This window comes from Delphinapterus leucas, chromosome 17 (assembly GCF_059928025.1).
Source record: "Delphinapterus leucas isolate spDelLeu-1000000601 "Yukka" chromosome 17, BTC_Dleu_Yukka2, whole genome shotgun sequence".
Classification (NCBI taxonomy): Eukaryota; Metazoa; Chordata; class Mammalia; order Artiodactyla; family Monodontidae; genus Delphinapterus; species Delphinapterus leucas.
This window is the reverse complement of record NC_143145.1, coordinates 48,385,825-48,404,483: the sequence shown is the minus strand read 5'-3', so window position 1 is coordinate 48,404,483 and position 18,659 is coordinate 48,385,825. Positions and strand designations below refer to the sequence as shown.

Here is an 18,659-nt window from a genome sequence, read left to right as displayed (position 1 = left end):
CTTGCCCAAAAAAGGATACTAAAAAGGGTGCTGAACTTATAATCTCTTTCATATAGCCACTGCCTAAAGCAGAAAAAAAAAAAAAAAAAAAGTGTGGCTTTGTCTGTGTGTGTATGTGTGTGTGTGTGTGTGTGTGTGTGTATTGCCTAAAAAATATATCTTAGTATATTTTGCTTACAAGCTAGGAGTGACAGCTGGAGAAAATGATTTTGAGTTCTGAAGACATTTGAAAAAGCAAAATATCCTGCTTAATTCAGGAGCTAAAATTTTTAAATGCAGACTGAGCTACTGGTAACATACCTTTCCACACTCTTGGAAACCTGCCAATTAAAATGTCAAAAGAAAATGGAATTTCCCATGAAATGTCCATTAATAATAAATTTTTGTCCATCACTGTCTTTTTGTAGCTGGGAAATTCCCTCTTGCTACTAAATTCCTCTCCTGAGACATCATATAAAGTGAAACTGAAAATGTAATACCCTAGTGACACAGCAAGCAGTTCCCAGAAAGAATATGAGCTTTAATTCAAATAGATTTGTGCAGGAATCATGTCTCTGTAGTTTAAAAACTCTATGACTTTGGGCAGTTTGCCTTACCTCTCTTCATTAAATTACCATGCAGGCTTCTTTCTCCTAATTTCTGAGTGTGCCCTGGACTTCCCTACCAGAACATTTATCACACTCTACTGTAATTGTATGCTTAGGTTCTATCTCCCTTAGAACACTAAAAGCATTTTAAGGACAGAGACCATGTGTCTTTTGTTATCCCTGTATTTCCAGCACCTAGCATTATGGCACATAATATTTGTTAAGTTTATTTGCTGTCTTAGGGGAGGTGAACTGGAGATCTGAAGAATCAGGAAGCCTTACTTCTCCTTTACATACCTTTTTATAATTCTTGTGGCTCTTTGTTGTAATACACCCAGGTACAACTTTTTAAAACTTTTTATTTGGAGATAATAATAGACTCACAGGAAGTTGTAAAAATAATACAGAGTGGTCCCACATATCCTTCACCCATTTTCCCCCAATGGTTACCAGATGCTTTTAGACCAAAAAATAGAAAAAATTAGAATATGAGATGTTTTTAATTCTTGCATTTGTACTTTTTTAAGGGGTTTATTTTTCAACTTTTCTGTCTTGTTTCTAATTTTAAAGACTATGAGATATATCCCCTCTTTTTTTGGATTTCCTTCCCATTTAGGTCACTACAGAGCATTGAGTAGAGTTCCTTGAGCTATATACAGTAGGTTCTCATTAGTTACGTAGTTTATACATAGTAGCAATAGTGTATATCTGTCAATCCCAATCTCGCAATTCATCTCACCCACCTCCCCACTTCCTGCCTTGGTGTTCATACGTTTGTTCTCTACGTCTGTGTCTCTATTTCTGCTTTGCAAATAAGATCATCTATACCATTTTTCTAGATTCCACATATAAACGTTAGTATATGATATTTGTTTTTCTCTTTCCGACTTACTTCACTCTTTATGATAGTCTCTGGCTCCATCCACGTCTCTACAAATGACCCAGTTTCATTCCTTTTTATGGCTGAATAATATTCCATTGCATATATATACCACATCTTCTTTATCCATTCCTCTGTCCATGGACATTATATGTATACATATAGCTGATTCACTTTGCTGTACAGCAGAAATTAACACAACATTGTAAAGCAACTATACTCCAATAAAAATTAATTTTTAAAAAAATTAGAAAAATAAATAAATATAAAGAACTTACAGGAATAAAAGGCACTGAAGTTAAAAAAACAAGCAAAACAAAAAAACAGACTATGAGAGATTTCAAGCATGCCATTTCAAGCTACCGTGTCCCTAAAATAGCACATGCAGATATAAATAACCTTTATTCTCAGTAAATGGAAAATATGACTTAATATGATTCTACAGAATTTTGAATAGATGAATTCAACATATAGGTGTGAGGCTTGTTTTTTAGCCTAATTTGCATAATTATTCTCATGTTTTTTGTTTCTCATTTAGTTGATGTAGTTTAGCATTAGTATTATTTAGGTTTTCTGTCATTAGCCATTCATTATGGGCATTAATTAAACAATGTACATATCACTAAGAATACATAGCTTTAGCTCTATAATGGTGAAACTATCATGAAAGCTAAAGGTTTGATGTTGTGATAAGCAAATTGAAGCCAGATATTTAGAAGGTCTGCAATAAAAAGAATCTTAGCATTTAAATGACTTTAAAAGCACTGAAATACAGGAATCAGCAGATCAACATTATACTATCTATCTCGAAAAGAAATGCAAGAAGGTGTGTGGAGAAACAGCACTCTCATTTGTCTGCAGAAAAAGAAAACTGGAACAACCTCAGTGAAGGTCAATTCAACAATACAAACCAAAATTACAAACGAACATAACTCTTTTGTCCAGCAGTTCAGCTTCTAGGGCATATATATGGATACACTTGCACATGTATGAAATGACATATATGATTACTTATTGCAGCATAATTTGTAATAGTAAATATGTGGAAACAAGCTAAGTGTCCACCAATGAGGGGTAAATTATGGCATATCCATCATTAAAAAAAAAAAAGATGAGAAAGCTTTATATGCATTTGTATGGAAAGATATCCGAAATAGATTACTAAGTGAAAGACAAGCAAGGTGAACAGGTATATACTGTAATACTAATTAAATAAAAGTAAGAGACATAATATACACCCACATATATTATTTATTTTGTATTTAAACCTATTAACCTTTTATTGAAGTATAACATATATATACACAGAAAAGTGCACATTGTGTAACCTCAAAGAATTTTCATAACTGAACATACCCATGTAACTGGCACCAAGAGTCTAGGTCCTAGATCAAGAAACAGAACATTTCTATCACCCCAGAGGCCTCATCCTGTCCCTTCTAGTCACTATGACCACTCTACAAGAGCAGACATTATCCTGATTTCTAAAAGCATAGGCTAGTTTTGCTTACTTTTGTACTTAACAGGAATTGACTCATAAAATGTATACTCTTCTGTGTCTGGCTTTTCCATCCAGTATTGTATTTGTGCAATTCATCATATTGTACACTGCTGATTATTATTGCTGTTTAGTATTCCACTGTGTAAATGGGCCACAAATCATTTACCCATTCTACTATGTATGGATATTTGGGTAATTTCCAGTTTGAAGCTATTATAAATAGCACTACTATGAACTTTCTAGTATATGCATATGCATGTCCATATACCTAGGCAAGGAATTGCTGAGGATCCTCATAACGGCAATTTTAATAGTACTGCCATACAGTTTGCAAAATTGATTGTACCAATTGACACTCCCACCAGCAATGTACAAGAGCTCCAATTGTTACAAAACCTCACCCACACTTGCTATATTCTGTCCTTTTAATTTTAGTTATTCTTGTATTTGTGTAGTGATATTGCACTGTGGTTTTAACTTGTAGTTCTCTAATGACTGATGATGTCGAGCACCTTTTCACATTCATGTACTATTTGCTATTTAGATATACCCTTGTGTGAAGTATCTAGGTGTTTTGCCTAATTTTCTATTGAATTATCTGTCTGTTACACTTTTAAATTTTGAACCATGTGAATACTAATTTTTAAAAATTTTAAAGTAATGTGATTAAAAATATACATAAATTTCAGAGTGCTCTATGCTGCATGTTCTCTCCTTCGAGGTTTATAATACACGAGTATTTCAGAAGCTCTAAAAAGTCTTAGAATTTTCACCACACAACAGTTGGAGAAACGCTGTTTCCATTCTTGTCTAATTTTTAGTTTTCATGGAATTAATAATTGCTTCTGTTTTTTACTTGCTTATATTTTTTAAGTTCTCTCTCGAATTTTATCACGTATTTCATTAGATCTATCAAACATCTATCAATGTAACTACCCAAATACTCAAAACTAGTAATCTAAATAAATTCAATTACACTAACCAGTCTTTCTTCTTGGAGTCTGCCATCTTCCTTCTCCGGTGAAAACGATTGCTCTCTAATTCTGCCACATATCTTTCACCCTGGCATTTCCCTTCACATTCTCCTGGTCCTTTTTTCTGGATCCCATGTCTTTCTCTTTCTTGTCTTGCTCTCATGTTTTGTTGGAGCACATCCTCTAGTAACTTTCCCTTAAAAAAAAAAAAAAAAAAAGGTGGATGGATGCATGGAAAATAAATGTTTTCATCCTTGTATATGTGAAAATGTTTTTATTCTACTCTTACACTTGATGGATAGTTTGACTACAGGATTCTAGGTTGGAAGTTATTGTCTTACAAAACTTGAAATTTCACTGTAGTGTTTTAGCATAAAAGTTATTGTTGAGAAACCCAATGCCATTCTAATTCCCATCCGTTTATTCCTGCTTCTTCCCTCTAAAAACTTTTAAAATCCTCTCTTTATTCTTCGTGTTCTGATCTTTTTAATGGTGTGCTTTAACATAGGTCCTTCTTCATTCACTGTGGGTAGCTGGTGGGTCCTTTAACTATGAACATCTTTGTCTTTTGGTCCTGGAAGAAATTCTTGAATTATTATTTTGATCATTTCCTCCCTTCTTAATTTTTGTTCTCTTTCTCTAGAATTCTTAGTTTGTAAACTGACTGCATGAATGAATGAATGGGAAAAGTTTTCTGAGCACTTTTTGTAGCAAAAAGCTTATTAAGGAATGAACCACAGATTATCAGACCATATCTTTAAAGCTAAGTATTTTATTTTAAATTATCAAATTTTAAAACATTCTTTCATTACAGCTTCCATTTATTGTAAAATGTAACACTGCTACTCTCATTTCAGGCAATACAAAAATACAGGAAGCACTGATTTTCTGTAGGCAGAAATCCCTGATTGAAGTCAGGCATTCCCTATTACTTTTGCTTTAGAATTCATTAAATGCCTAGCATGGACTTGGTATTGTGTATAATATTTGCACCACACTTTGCAAAATAATCATTTCTGGTGTAGAAAAGTGTTTGTTTAAGGTAAAAAGATCTTTGCAGTCTTTTTTGATTGGCATTAAACACCGCATTCTTCCCAGATCTATAAGAAAGTAATGTTTGCAGGCTTACCTGGAATCAAGGGAAGCACTCTCTCAAGGTTACTTTTCAATCTGTGTCTGTAATTATGGACGTCAGGAGAGAAAAAAAAAGTCAGAAAAATAGGTCCCTAGTAGAGAAGCACCCAACAGGAACTAAACATCTGAACGTTTAGACAGGATTAAACTCTGACAGGGCTTATCAGCCACCCCCACACGACTAAAGTAGTTGGAAGTGAGGTTAGATTGGAGTCCAGACAAGCAAGTGAATCTACACCCCTACCTGACTCACCGGGCTGAGGAGTGCGGAGCCCTAGTAAGTCACCACTGCACGTCCTCAAAGGGCTTTCCGCGCAGGCTTGGAGTCAGGAAATGGCAGCTGCCACACCCACCCCACTACCTCTGTCTGGTGTTTGGTGACTCCCGGAAGACGCGCCGATGGGACCAGAGGCGATTCCTCCTGGGTGGGAGGGTTCGCTGACTGGCTGTGGAGCTGCGAAGAGGAAATTTCCCCAAAAGAAAACCTTTCCAACCTAGTGGGTTGGGTGGAGAGAAGACAAATTGAGCGCCCCTGCCTCACTTCCCCACTCCCAAGCCCCCGCCCGAGCCCCGCCGGTGTGGCACACGTCATCTGGGCGCCACAAGGCAGAGATCTCGGGCCTCAGGCCGAGGCCGGAGCCTTGCTGGGAGGATCGCGGGCCAGTGGCCCTCATCCCCGCCTCGGCATCCGCCGCTGACGTCGCCTGAGAAGTCTGGGGATGGTGGAGCTCTGACAGGCGGGCTCCGGTGGCAGGCAGCACCTGGGAGGGCCAGGTCGGAGAGAGGAAGCTTCTCCCCTGTGCGCCCCGCCGCCGCAGAGTTGACCAGTCTCTAGAAGAGAAGAGTCCGCTCCGGCTCCGGATAAGCAGCGGCTTGGCGTGGGCTGCGCGGAGAATGGACGGCCTCGTGACCTCATGTCCGGCAGGCTGTAGGGCCTGCCGACCCGGCTCGCGCAGGGGGTGGAGCCGGGGGAGCGGCGGGCACTTCCGGAATCGACCGGCTGCCTGAGTGCTCGCGACACCCGCTACCATGAACGAGGAGGCCATCTGCAGCGCCCTGCTCACCCTCCCGTACCACAAGCTCGCCGACTTGCGCTACCTGAGCCGCGGCGCGTCCGGCACCGTGTCTTCTGCCCGCCACGCAGACTGGCGCGTTCAGGTGGCCGTGAAACACCTGCACATTCACACCCCGCTGCTCGACAGGTAGGGCGCCCTGGCGGCTCCACCGCGGAGCCCCGAAATCTGCGTTCCCCACGCCACTGGCTCTAATCCCGAGCAAGCGGGCTTTCAAGCCCAAACGACGGTGACCCTTTAGGATCGGCCGCACACCTCGTCACCTCTAGGCAGCCGTTCAACGCTTGGGCTAACATGGTGGGGAGAGCAGGCTTCTCTGGAGATGCAGCAATCACGCTTCGTTTCACTGCCCTCTCCTTTTTATCTTACTCCTGGGCCTCCTTTCTCCAGACACCAAAAATCAGCGATCACAGCCCAACTCTAAACGTCCTCTTTATTGAAATTGGGTTCTGTTTGCTTTGTTTTTCCCTTTTTTTTTTTGAACTCGAATTCTAGGGCTGCACTGCCCAATAGGTAGGCTCTTAGCCACAGGTGGCTATTACTTTTTTTTTTTAAGTGGCTATTAGAAAATTTCAAATTGTATATGTGGTTCACATTATATTTTTACTGAACAGCACTGCTGTAGAGTCTGGGACGTTTTGGTTTGGGCTTTTTGTTGTTTTTGGTTTACACATGTAGGCATGAAAGTTTAGATATCAAACTCAATTTAGTTTCTCCTCTTACCGTCACAGGGAAGGAAGCCTGTCTCTAGAGGAAACTTGTATTATTTTTGCTAACAATAAACGGAAATCAGAAAGCTGTTAAATGACCAAAAGTTTTGAATGTCTCTCCCATCCTGGAACAAGTTTAGTGCAATGTCCAGATTTCAAGGGAAGGCTAGATTAGTTCCTGTTTCCAGAAAAACCTTTCAACCATATATATTAATCAGTGAGTCTAGTCACTAGTCTTGTGTATTTTCCTTCCAATAGGAATTTAACTAGGCCCTGCATTCAATTCTTAGTGAGTTAACATCCATGATTGCAACATTCTCCTCTCCTCCCCCTCTATCTAAAGTGAAAATACATCATGCTAGATGCCTGATTAGCCAGAGGCCGTCAGTATCCAACAGCAGATAAATTCCTCAGCTTCAGCCCTGCTAATGGTATTGACTTTCATCTGCCTGTGGCTTTTACTTGCTCTCTTGCGATCAGGCTTGGATGGGCTAGATCTCACAGTAAGTTTGAGACACCTCTAGAAATTGTTCCCGCTTTTTGTGTACCATAATCCTGATTTAGTGATATACAGGGTATATTTACCCTGGGTCTTGAATTCTGTGGAGCAATTACTGGGAAATTATGTGTATGTAGTCAACTTTGAAGGGTGGCGGTTGATTAGAGAGGGTAGATGTATTTTAGAATCAACTATTAAAATATATGGAAATCTAGCACAGATGGACTCCTTAGGTATTTTAAAGGAGACTGATCCTCCCATTTTGGATGCTGCTTCTCAAGATTTTAATTTATCTAAGTTTTGTGCCATTTGGGACCAAGAAATGAAGGGAGCTCCCTTTCGTGCTCATAAACAATTTCATAATCTAAAATTCTTCCCTAAATCGGGTAGGAAATTAATTCTGCCGTCAAAGAAGCCATAAGGAACAGTGCAACACTCTGGCATTACTGCATCACATTTTTTCTTCCACTTGTTTCCTAGAATGTTAACATTAGCAGTATTTATGTAGTCTGAGCATAGGACTGGGCTATGCAGTTGACTCACAGGGTGTCTTATGTCCTCACTTATGAAGTGGGAATAACAGATACATGTACTTCTTGGGCTCTGGTGTGGATAATGTTTGCATTGTTCTTTGAGATCACAAAAGAAAAATAAGTTTATGTGCTGTAACATGTTCTTATTTTAGTGATTGGTGAATTATTCTCTGTAACCTGACTTCTGCCCATGAGAGAGGACCTTCCTCAACAATCTCCCAACGCCTTATGAGTAGGTGAGTCTGATAGGTTGTTCAAATACCTTGTGTAAACAGTGTAACTGTTTTGTAACTGAAATTTGCTATGGGTAATTTAGGTAATATGTCTATAAAAGCTGTTTTACATTTTAATTTTTTTAATATAAAAACCTATTTTTAAACTGTTTTGGCTTTCTCTGTTTTCCCATTCATTCTTCCTGAAATCTGACTTCAAGAATTTTCCTTCTCTGATTAAGCAGTGAGTGGAAAAAACAAGGCTTTAGAGTCCCACAATTGCAATTCAAATCTGACTCCAAATCTGCTACTTATTGTTGGTATGACCAATAGAAACTATTAATTTATGTGAGCCTTAGTGTTCTCATATATAAAGTAGGGATAATGAAACCAACTGTAGTAAAGTGGCCAACACATAATAGGATCACAAGAGAAGGAAGAATGCATCATACTCTTAATGGGAGGAGGAATTAGTATATTAAGTATCACTAAGATATCCCCTAGCATGCCCTCTCTATAATTCTTTCTCAGAGTATCCAGGAACCTTCCCGGCAAAGGTGCTACTCAATAACTGTCTTGTTGACCTACATTTCATGAGGCAAATACAGACCTGTTTCAGCTTAGGAAATATAAATTTAATTAAAACAGGTCTCACAAACTGGTATAATTGGGTGCCTCACAGTTGGGATATTAAGTGGCTGAAGAGCAGGGAGAAGAAGAGAAACTCTTTATGCATTCTTGTAATTCTTGAATTTTGAAACATATAAGTATATTACCTATTCAAAACATAGATGACTAAGATTTTTTTGGTTTATTTTGCTTATTGTTTGCTTATTGTTCAGAGCAAACTCTAAATTTTCAGCTTTCTTCCAGTAAAACCAACTGGAACACTTCACACATAATGGAGAATAACCACCATTTTCAGGTCTGGGATTCAGTGAATTGCTAGGGGTACTAAGGACAACTTTGTTTTAATGCTTTTTACACCCAAATCCCTTCTATCGTGATGAGGCATAAGTGGCCTTTTACCTTTCAATTTAGTGCTTACCCTTATTAAATTTACCAGTCAATTGGCTAATATTTAGAGAAAGAGCCTCTGCTCTATGTATTACCGGAGTTGCCACCAGACCCTTGCTCAAAACTCACCAATCCCTCCTTTGAACAGGAACTAACGTATATCTTTAAGTCACAGGGTCTGGACACAAAGGAAGTTATAGGAAGAGAAAAAAAAAAAACTGGTTAGAATCAGCTGAAACCAAAATGGCTACGAATCTGACCTCCAGCAGACCCTGAGTCTCATTTTATGCTGATTTTACTATATAGTATACTATATGACACACCTACAGGTGACTATGACCGGATGTCACAAAGCAAAAAAGGACAGAAAAGGGATGGTACCCCATTTCCAGGGAAGCCCTGCTTCTTTCCCAGAAAACCAATGCACGTGCCTCACCGTCATTAGTCTCACTCCTACCCTCATCGTCCTTATTCCTTAAAAGCAAATCCCTCTCACCATTAAGGTGAGAAGTTGATTCGTGAACTAAGTTTCTACTTCTCCATTCTCTGACCATTGAATAAAGCTGCTTCAATCTCAGCTTCGGTTTTATTTTGGCTGCATGAACTCAAAGGGAGAAAGAACCTTCCCCACTGAGGCAGAGGGCCTCAGCAGGGCTAGGGAGCAAGCAGGGGTCCATAAGACTTAATTTCGTAAAGTATACATAACAGTGCTTTGGGAAAATTCCTTTAAAATAGTCAAGTAATGACATGAATGTTCACAGAATGCATAAAGCTTGAAGGTATTCCTTTCATAGAATCTTTTCAAGAAGTAATACTTATTCTGATAATACTACTGTTACTAAAAAATATTTTTGAACCATTTGTTTGGAGATGTCTTTAGACTCAATTTACAATCTCATGTTTGCACAGTTATAGCTAATATAGACGAGTAAATAAGAGATGATAAGTCCACCATAGTTTAGAGTAGGAAAAACTCATTTCAATAGAGATTGACTAAGGAATGACAGGGCATCTGCTCCACACAGAGCAATCAGCTCACTGCTTTAAGGGAATATTTTAAAAATAATTTGTTCATTATAAAACTATATAACAGAATATGTGCATCCATGAATGATTTTCTTTTCAGAATTATCTAGGTAAGCAATATAATAATACTATGATTGCTAAAATATTCTTAAATTAGCCATTTAGTGTGCCTTTAGACTCAGTTTACAAGTAATGTGAAAGACTTAATCTCATTTTTGTTTGGTTATCGTTAATGCAGGACACTAAATGAAAAGATAAATCCTAATATAATTCAGAGCTAAGAGATAGCATTTCAATAGACATTGGCCAAGAAATTATCTATGAAAGAAGTAAGATTTAAATTAGACCTTGAATACAAGTACCATTTGGAGATGTGTAGAGAGATAAAGATAGCACTCTATGCGGAAACAACTGTGTAAACAAAGGCATCAATACTGGACAACTCAGATTCTGCTCATGAGAGAGTAAATAGATGTAAGTGAAAACAAATATGTAAGGGAAGACTGAGAAACAAAATTAGGGTAAGAGTTTGTACGAAATTGTGGAGAGCTGTGGGCATATATGAGCTTTGATTAGCATGATGCCACTGGTAGCCATACACCACATTCAAAAACCATTTTTATTATTTTGCTATAAGGCTTTCCATTAGCAGTTTGATGGGATTCATTGTTTGGTAATACTTCAGTCTGTATGCTGCTTTCATTAGCTAGTATAAGCAAGATTCCTATTAAAGATTTTTTATTTCCTATAACATTTCTATTTTAATTTGTTAGATATTTATAGTTTAAAATATTTGATGAAGACTCTATGACCTTTGGAAGATCAGAATAGGAGAGGTATGAAAAACAAATGACTCCATTCATTAAAATGTGAAAAAGTAGCTTATTTTCCCAAGAGTGGTGCATGAAAGGCCACTGTGTAGATTACATAATCTTGCAAAGAAAACAACAAGCCTGTTTTTCACCAAAGCGGATCTGTTGGAGTTTTCTTCTAGTTCCTACTTCATTCTTTAATTCACAGTTGTATGACTTCTTTATTCTCCTTGTTTTACATTGTTTACTATTTCTTTCTGTCTTGACTCTTATTCCACTAACTTGTCCTAAAGCCTCAAAATCTCCCACCTACACCGTTATGTTAGTCACCACGGCAATGCTTAGGGCAGGTTATAATATATAGACAGATACTGCCTTTATCTGGCATGTTCCCTTTGTGAGTACTTTTCAAACATCTTTCAGTGTTTGGTACTTTCTTCATTCCTGATCATTCAGTATGTCCATGACCTCAAGTGAAATCACTGTAACACTTTTACTAAGTATTATGAGAGATTGGACATGATAATATTATGGAACTCTCTAAAGGAAATAACAAATCTGAACTAGAAATCATTATGCAAGGCTTCCTAGTGGAGAAGAAACCTAAGGTTAGCCAAAGTGATAATCAGGAGCTACCCAGGCAAAATGTTGAGGTAAATAACTGCTGTCAGAAAGCATGGAATAAGCAAGTGTTCAGAGGAGAAAGAGCTGACGGTTTTGAGGGAACTGCAGATGACTTGGCAGAGATGGCACATGGGCAGTGAATCTGAGATGGGCGTGAGGAATGAGGCTGACAGGGTAATCAAAGCCTGGGTTGTGAAAGGACATGGATGCCATAGGATAGATGATGTTTTTCATCCTGAAGGTAAAAAGATGCTACCGACAAATTTTAAGGAGGAATATTACATGAAAACATACAAAGTTTTAGGAAGATTTTTCTAGCTTCAATGTAGAGAATGTGTTAGGAGTGCTCAAGACAGGAGATAAGGAGTTCCACTCAGAAGATATTTTAATATTCTGAATGAGAGATGATAGAACCCTGAAGTGGAAATATGGTAGAAGGAATGGAGTGAAAGGGAATACTCTAGTGATGTTATGCGGGTAAAATGAACAGGATTTTGTGCTTAATTGAATGTGAGGAGTGAGTGAAAATAAAATTTAATCTCTGAGAATTAAAAAGTATAATATATGTAATGTTTTCTTCAAGCTAGTATTCAGAAATATTAGTTTTGATTTAAATTCTGTTTATACCATAGTGTTCTATCCATTATAGGGATAGAATTTTGTGTAATTATAAAATTGACTTCCACCTAGTCTGTATTTGTTTCTAGTACATTTTTAAAGATTCTTCATTATGTGTCTAGTTTGATGAATTCCTATGATAATGTCTATTAACTGTCTTTATCCAGGTATTACTAGACTGGCAATGGCTTCTATTTTTGTAGCTTGAGAGTCTCTCTCTCTCTCTTTCTCCCCTCACCTTCTTCTTTCCCTCTCTCTGTCTCTGTCCCTCTCTCTCTGTCTCTGTCTCTCTCTAATTACTTTCATTACTTTCATTTCATCTCTTCTCATTGCTTTCTTATTTCCAGGTGGTAGTGAGTGGGATTTAATCCTAATTGGATCCAAGCTGAGGCCAGATCCTTTCTTTCACAAATTATGGGCCCCGTTTCATACCAATTCACTTTGGTGGGTGTGTATGTGTGTGTGGAGTGGTGGTATTTTTGAGCCCCTTGTATGGTGGGCTACATAAATACAGTAATAAAAATTTTTTTAAATAGAATTTTTATGAAGAAATAAGAGCAATTCATATCCTATAAGAAGCCTATAAATAACGTTTTCCTTCTCCTTCAGTCTTTGCCAGACTGGCTAAGCTGCCATGACTTAAACGAAGGGTCTGCAAAATGATCTGAGACAGCAGAAATAAGCCTGTTTCTTATATGAGACACAGGATTTATTAGATCCACTTTAGAGATTCTGTGAAAAGTTTTAATTTTAAATGGATTTTTAAATGTCCTCCCCCTTTTCTTCTTTTAAAATCAATATTTTCTGCCTCGTGTCTGTATTTTTTAAGTGTTAACCCTCAAATTGAATATACCCTGTGCTTGGCAAATGAATATTAAATGATTTTTCCTGGAAAATGTGTTTGCTCTTTAAATTTGACAGTCATTGCTTATATGGTAAATGTTGTCAGTGCCAAGAACTACCTGGCATGGCTGCCAGCTACAGGTCCATTATTTTCATTGCCTTTAACCTATAATAAATATTTACTGCTTTCCATAGAAAGAGACTGCGTAGCTAAGCAGGATGAAAAGTAAGTTTATTCTTCTGAACCTTAGTTTCTGCTTTCACATGTAAAAGATAACATTAAACGCTTCCTCTGTGTACTACTGTCTTTACAAAACTGTTTCTTACCACTTATTTTGTGAAATGCTCACATCAGCCAAATCATGTCTATTTGAAATGACAGTTTGAATTTATCACTAAGTGAGACCCAAATTCTGCTTCATCGTGGAGTTATCTACATTTTTTGTTTTGTCATTGGGAGAAGGTTCTGAATTTTAATAGAATTTTTTGAGGACTGTATGCCTTTAAGTATAAAATCACCAGGATTTGCTCCGGGAATTTGGAGAACTAAGCCTACAGCTAAAAATCAAGAGATCCTAATTGGGAAGAGGCAGAATTCAAAGGCTAGGAGGATGCTTTGATCTTTTAGATATGCAGGCTGGCAATGGGGACCCACTGAAGACGATTAAACTGAGGCATGGCATATAAATGTCATTGTGAAATGATTACTCTGATGATATGTGGAGACTGAAATGGTAGAGTCAGGAAAAGTGGGGTTTAATATAAACAAATACAGTAATTGCAAGAAATACAGCAATATTGTACATCAGGAATATCATAATAGTGTATGTGTGTAAGAACCTAGGCACATGAATTTTTATTGTGAGAATTTTTATAATAGTAAATATTTGGAAAGAGCTTAAATTGTCAAAAATCAGGGATTGGTAAAATAAATACGCTACTCTCCACTCTAATGAAGCCACTGAATTTGATTTCTAAAAAGCATATTTAGTACACAATGTTCACGGTACATGGTTGACATAAAATAATGTTCATGACACATTAAGTGAAAAATTGAATATCTATATGACAGGTTCATATTATATGCAAATAAACACATCTCGATGGAAACACTAAAATGTTATCTCTAAATGATCAAGTTATAGTTGATTTTATTTTCTCCTTTCATTGGTATTTAGATTTATTTTCTGAATTTTTATAACAAGTGAGCACTGTATGCATGATTTCTGCACTTGTCCACATGCTGAAATATTATAATGCAGCACTATGGATGTGGTCATGAAATTTGAGAGAAGGGCACAGTTTTGGAAGTCAGTGTTAGATTGAACTGGAATTTGATGACATTGAGTTCATCTAGAATTCTAATAAATTTCATGTGATTGACCAATGTCACCACCAATGAAGCTCTACAATGTAGTCATTTCTCAAATATTAACTTTATGTGTATCACAACCTTACTTCATGGGAGAGAAAATGTGTGAACAAAGAAAACAGCCTTACAGTCAAGGAACTTTTGTATGGTAATGTCTTATAGTATAGTCTCTAACTACATAGGATAATTATATCGGGCAAGGATAATCTACCACTAGCAAACCTTTGAAGTTTTCAGCTACAAAGAAATTATGTCTCTTTCCAAATAAAAGTTTAAACTCCCTTATATTCTAACAAAATATTTTCAGTTAAAATAGACAATGAATTAAGTGAAAATGTATGGCATCAGCCAAACATCATGTATGCTTACTATAAAAAAATTTTTTTTCAGTCACACACAAAATACACCAACCAGTGCATTATGATTTACTTCATTCAAAACATATTTTCGTTATCTATCTTGTGCAAGGCACTGTGCTAAGCCCTGCAGAGCATACAAAACTTATGAAATATAGTATGATCTCAAGGAAGTAATAGTCAGATGAAATGACATAAGTATTGATAGCCAGAAAGCAAGGTAAATATAACAAGGTAACTATAACAACAATAAGAATCATACAGACAACTAGTTTAACTGAATAAGAAACAGAACTCTTTAAGTTTTAGATTTTCATAAGAAGCTGAGAACAATACAATAGGTATTGCGTACCCTGCCACTTCACAGGGTGGCAGTAGATGCAAGACTTTCCAAGAAACTATGAGAGCTGTTATGCCATCATTAACCCACCATGTTCCTACAGACAAAAGTAACCCACTTTACTGAATGGAAAGTTTTCAGCTCAAAGGGAGGTTGTATAGAGGAGGATTTTGAGAAACTGAAAGAAGTGAATTATGTTCTCAATTATTAAGTATGTAACTGGCAACAGATAGCTAGCAAGAAAACCTGATAGATCAGCTCCTCCGCAGTCCTAGGTCTTGAGTGAGTAGCAGTAAGAATCTACACACATAATTTTAATTGTCATAAGAAAATATTAATTTCTAATTTTGACTATGGAGTATATACTCACAGTCCCAAAATCAAGTGATTGCTGATGGTTTCAAAATACTGCTTCATATAGTAGATACAGTTTACACCTACATGGATCATATAACTAAGTCCTTAAGAGTATAAGTCATATGATACATGATGGCATAAACTATATATATATATATACACACACACACACACACACACACATATATATAAAGATTTAGAACAATGATTCTGTGATATGAAGAGTTAGATGATTTTTTTCAGAACAAGCTTTGTTCTCACAGGTTATACCTATTTTATAATCACAAGATTATAAAAGAAAATTTTATAAGAAATCACAAGGATTTGAGGAGCAATCTATTTATTTTGAGTAGAATGGGGTAAAATTCTGCCATTGTGCATTTCAAATCCGGGAAAGGGAAGCTGAATTATTATATGTAAAAATACATATTTTTGAGACAAATAGCTCACTATTTGGATAAAATAAAGCAAAATCCATACCTCATTCTTTGTAACTTCCAAATTGCTCAAATGGCTAAAATACTTAAATACAAAAATAATCCATAAAAATAGCATAAGAAATCTTCCTAGGGTTTAATTTTTTGAAAGTACTCTAAGAATGGGGAAGACCTGAGTACAGTAATAACTTCAGACAACATAAAAGATAAATTTGAAAATATAAACATTTTCAAGAGTTTTTAGGGGACACACACTCCAAGTCAAATACATAGAAAAAGTTGTTCTATATCCCTCATAGATACACAGTTCCTGAGGTGGCTCCTAATGATCCTTATCCTCGTGTATTATCCTTCTCTTAACTGTGGTCTGGATCTGGTGACAGTTTCCAACAAATAGAAAAAGCAAAAATGATGGATGTTACGTTCATGATTAAATAATAAAGGACTGTATCTTCCTTTCTCTGGCTTCAACACCTTAGACTGCTGCCATGTCATGAGGACATTCAGGGAGCCAGTGGAGAGCCCTATGTGACAAAGAAACAAGACCTGACAGCAACAACATGAGCAATCTTGGAAGGGGACTCTCCCCCAGTTGAGCTTTGAGATGACTGTAGGCCCTGCCAATGTTTTGATGGCACCCTGCCTGAGAGCCGGAGCCTGAGGCTTTGACACTCCCAGCTAACTTGCACCTGTTTTCCTATATCTGTTTCCATAGAAACTGTGAGATAATAAATGTCTGTTGTTCTAAGCTGCTAAAGTTTTTGGACTATTTGTTACACAGGAATACATAATTAATAAACCTCTTAATTCTTTTTTTTTAACGTCTTTATTGGAGTATAACTGCTTTACAATGGTGTGTTAGTTTCTGTTTTTTAACAAAGTGAATCAGTTATACATATACATATGTTCCCATATCTCTTCCTTCTGGCATCGCCCTCCCTCCCACCCTCCCTATACCCCGCCTCTAGGTGGTCACAGAGCACCGAGCTGATCTCCCTGTGCTATGCGGCTGCTTCCCACCACCTATCTATTTTACGTTTGGTAGTGTATATATGTCCATGCCACTCTCTCACTTTGTCACAGCTTACCCTTCCCCTCCCCATATCCTCAAGTCCATTCTCTAGTAGGTCTGTGTCTTTATTCCCGTCTGGCCCCTAGGTTCTTCATGACCTTTTTATTTTTTTCTTAGGCTCCATATATATGTGCTAGCGTATGGTATTTGTTTTTCTCTTTCTGACTTACTTCACTCTGTATGACAGACTTTAGGTCCATCCATCTCACTACAAATAACAGTTTCGTTTCTTTTTATGGCTGAGTAATATTCCATTGTATATATGTGCCACATCTTCTTTATGCATTCATCTGTTGATGGACAGTTACGTTGCTTCCATGTCCTGGCTATTGTAAATAGAGCTGCAATGAACATTTTGGTACGTGACTCTTTGAATTATGGTTTTCTCAAGGTATATGCCCAGTAGTGGGATTGCTGTGTCATATGGTAGTTCTATTTGTAGTTTTTTAAGGAACCTCCATACTGTTCTCCATAGTGGCTGTATCAATTTACATTCCCACCAACAGTGCAAGTGGGTTCCCTTTTCTCCACACCGACTCCAGCATTGTTTGTAGATTCTGACCAGTGTGAGATGATATCTCATTGTAGTTTTGACTTGCATTTCTCTAATGATTAATGATGTTGAGCATTCTTTCATGTGGTTGTTGGCGGTCTGTATATCTTCTTTGGAGAAATGTCTATTTAGGTTTTCTGCCCATTTTTGGATTGGGTTGTTTGTTTTTTTGTTATTGAGCTGCATGAGCTGCTTGTAAATTTTGGAAATTAATCCTTTGTCAGTTGTTCCATTTGCAAATATTTCCTCCCATTCTGAGGGTTGTCTTTTGGTCCTGTTTATGGTTTCCTTTGCTGTGCAAAAGCTTTGAAGTTTCATTAGGTCCCATTTGTTTATTTTTGTTTTTATTTCCATTTCTCTAGGAGGTGGCTCAAAAGGGATCTTGCTGTGATTTATGTCACAGAGTGTTGTGCCTATGTTTTCCCCTAAGAGTTTGATAGTGTCTGGCCTTACATTTAGGTCTTTAATCTATTTTGAGCTTATTTCTGTGTATGGTGTTAGGGAGTGATCTAATCTCATACTTTGACATGTACCTGTCCAGTTTTCCCAGCACCACTTATTGAAGAGGCTGTCCTTTCTCCACTGTACATTCCTGCCTCCTTTATCAAAGATAAGGTGACCATGTGTGCGTGGGTTTATCTCTGGGCTTTCTATCTTGTTCCATTGATCTATCTTTCTGTTTTTGTGCCAGTACCATACTGTCTTGATTACTGTAGCTTTGTAGTAGAGTCTGAACTCAGGTAGCCTGATTCCTCCAGCTCCGTTTTTCATTCTCATGATTGCTTTGGCTATTCGGGGTCTTTTGTGTTTCCATACAAATTGTGAAATGCTTTGTTCTAGTTCTGTGAAAAATGCCAGTGGTAGTTTGATAGGGATTGCATTGAATCTGTAGATTGCTTTGGGTAGTACCGTCATTTTCACAATGTTGATTTTTCCAATCCAAGAACATGGTATATCAGATGGAGACCTCTTTGTATCATCTTTAATTTCTTTCATCAGTGTCTTATACTTTTCTGCATACAGGTCTTTTGTCTCCTTAGGTAGGTTTATACCTACATAGTTTATTCTTTTTGTTGCAATGATAAATGGGAGTGTTTTCTTGATTTCACTTTCAGATTTTTCATCATTA

At 37.2% G+C, this 18,659-nt stretch overlaps 1 long non-coding RNA gene across 1 annotated transcript; it reads left to right on the top strand.

Annotated features, from left to right (window-relative positions):
• Positions 1-5,455: 5,455 nt before the first annotated feature.
• On the top strand, positions 5,456-16,653 carry LOC149746967 (uncharacterized). Its single transcript, XR_016388260.1, has 3 exons — positions 5,456-6,278; positions 8,044-8,127; positions 16,385-16,653. It is a non-coding gene; the product is annotated as an uncharacterized LOC149746967 (long non-coding RNA).
• Positions 16,654-18,659: the final 2,006 nt, after the last annotated feature.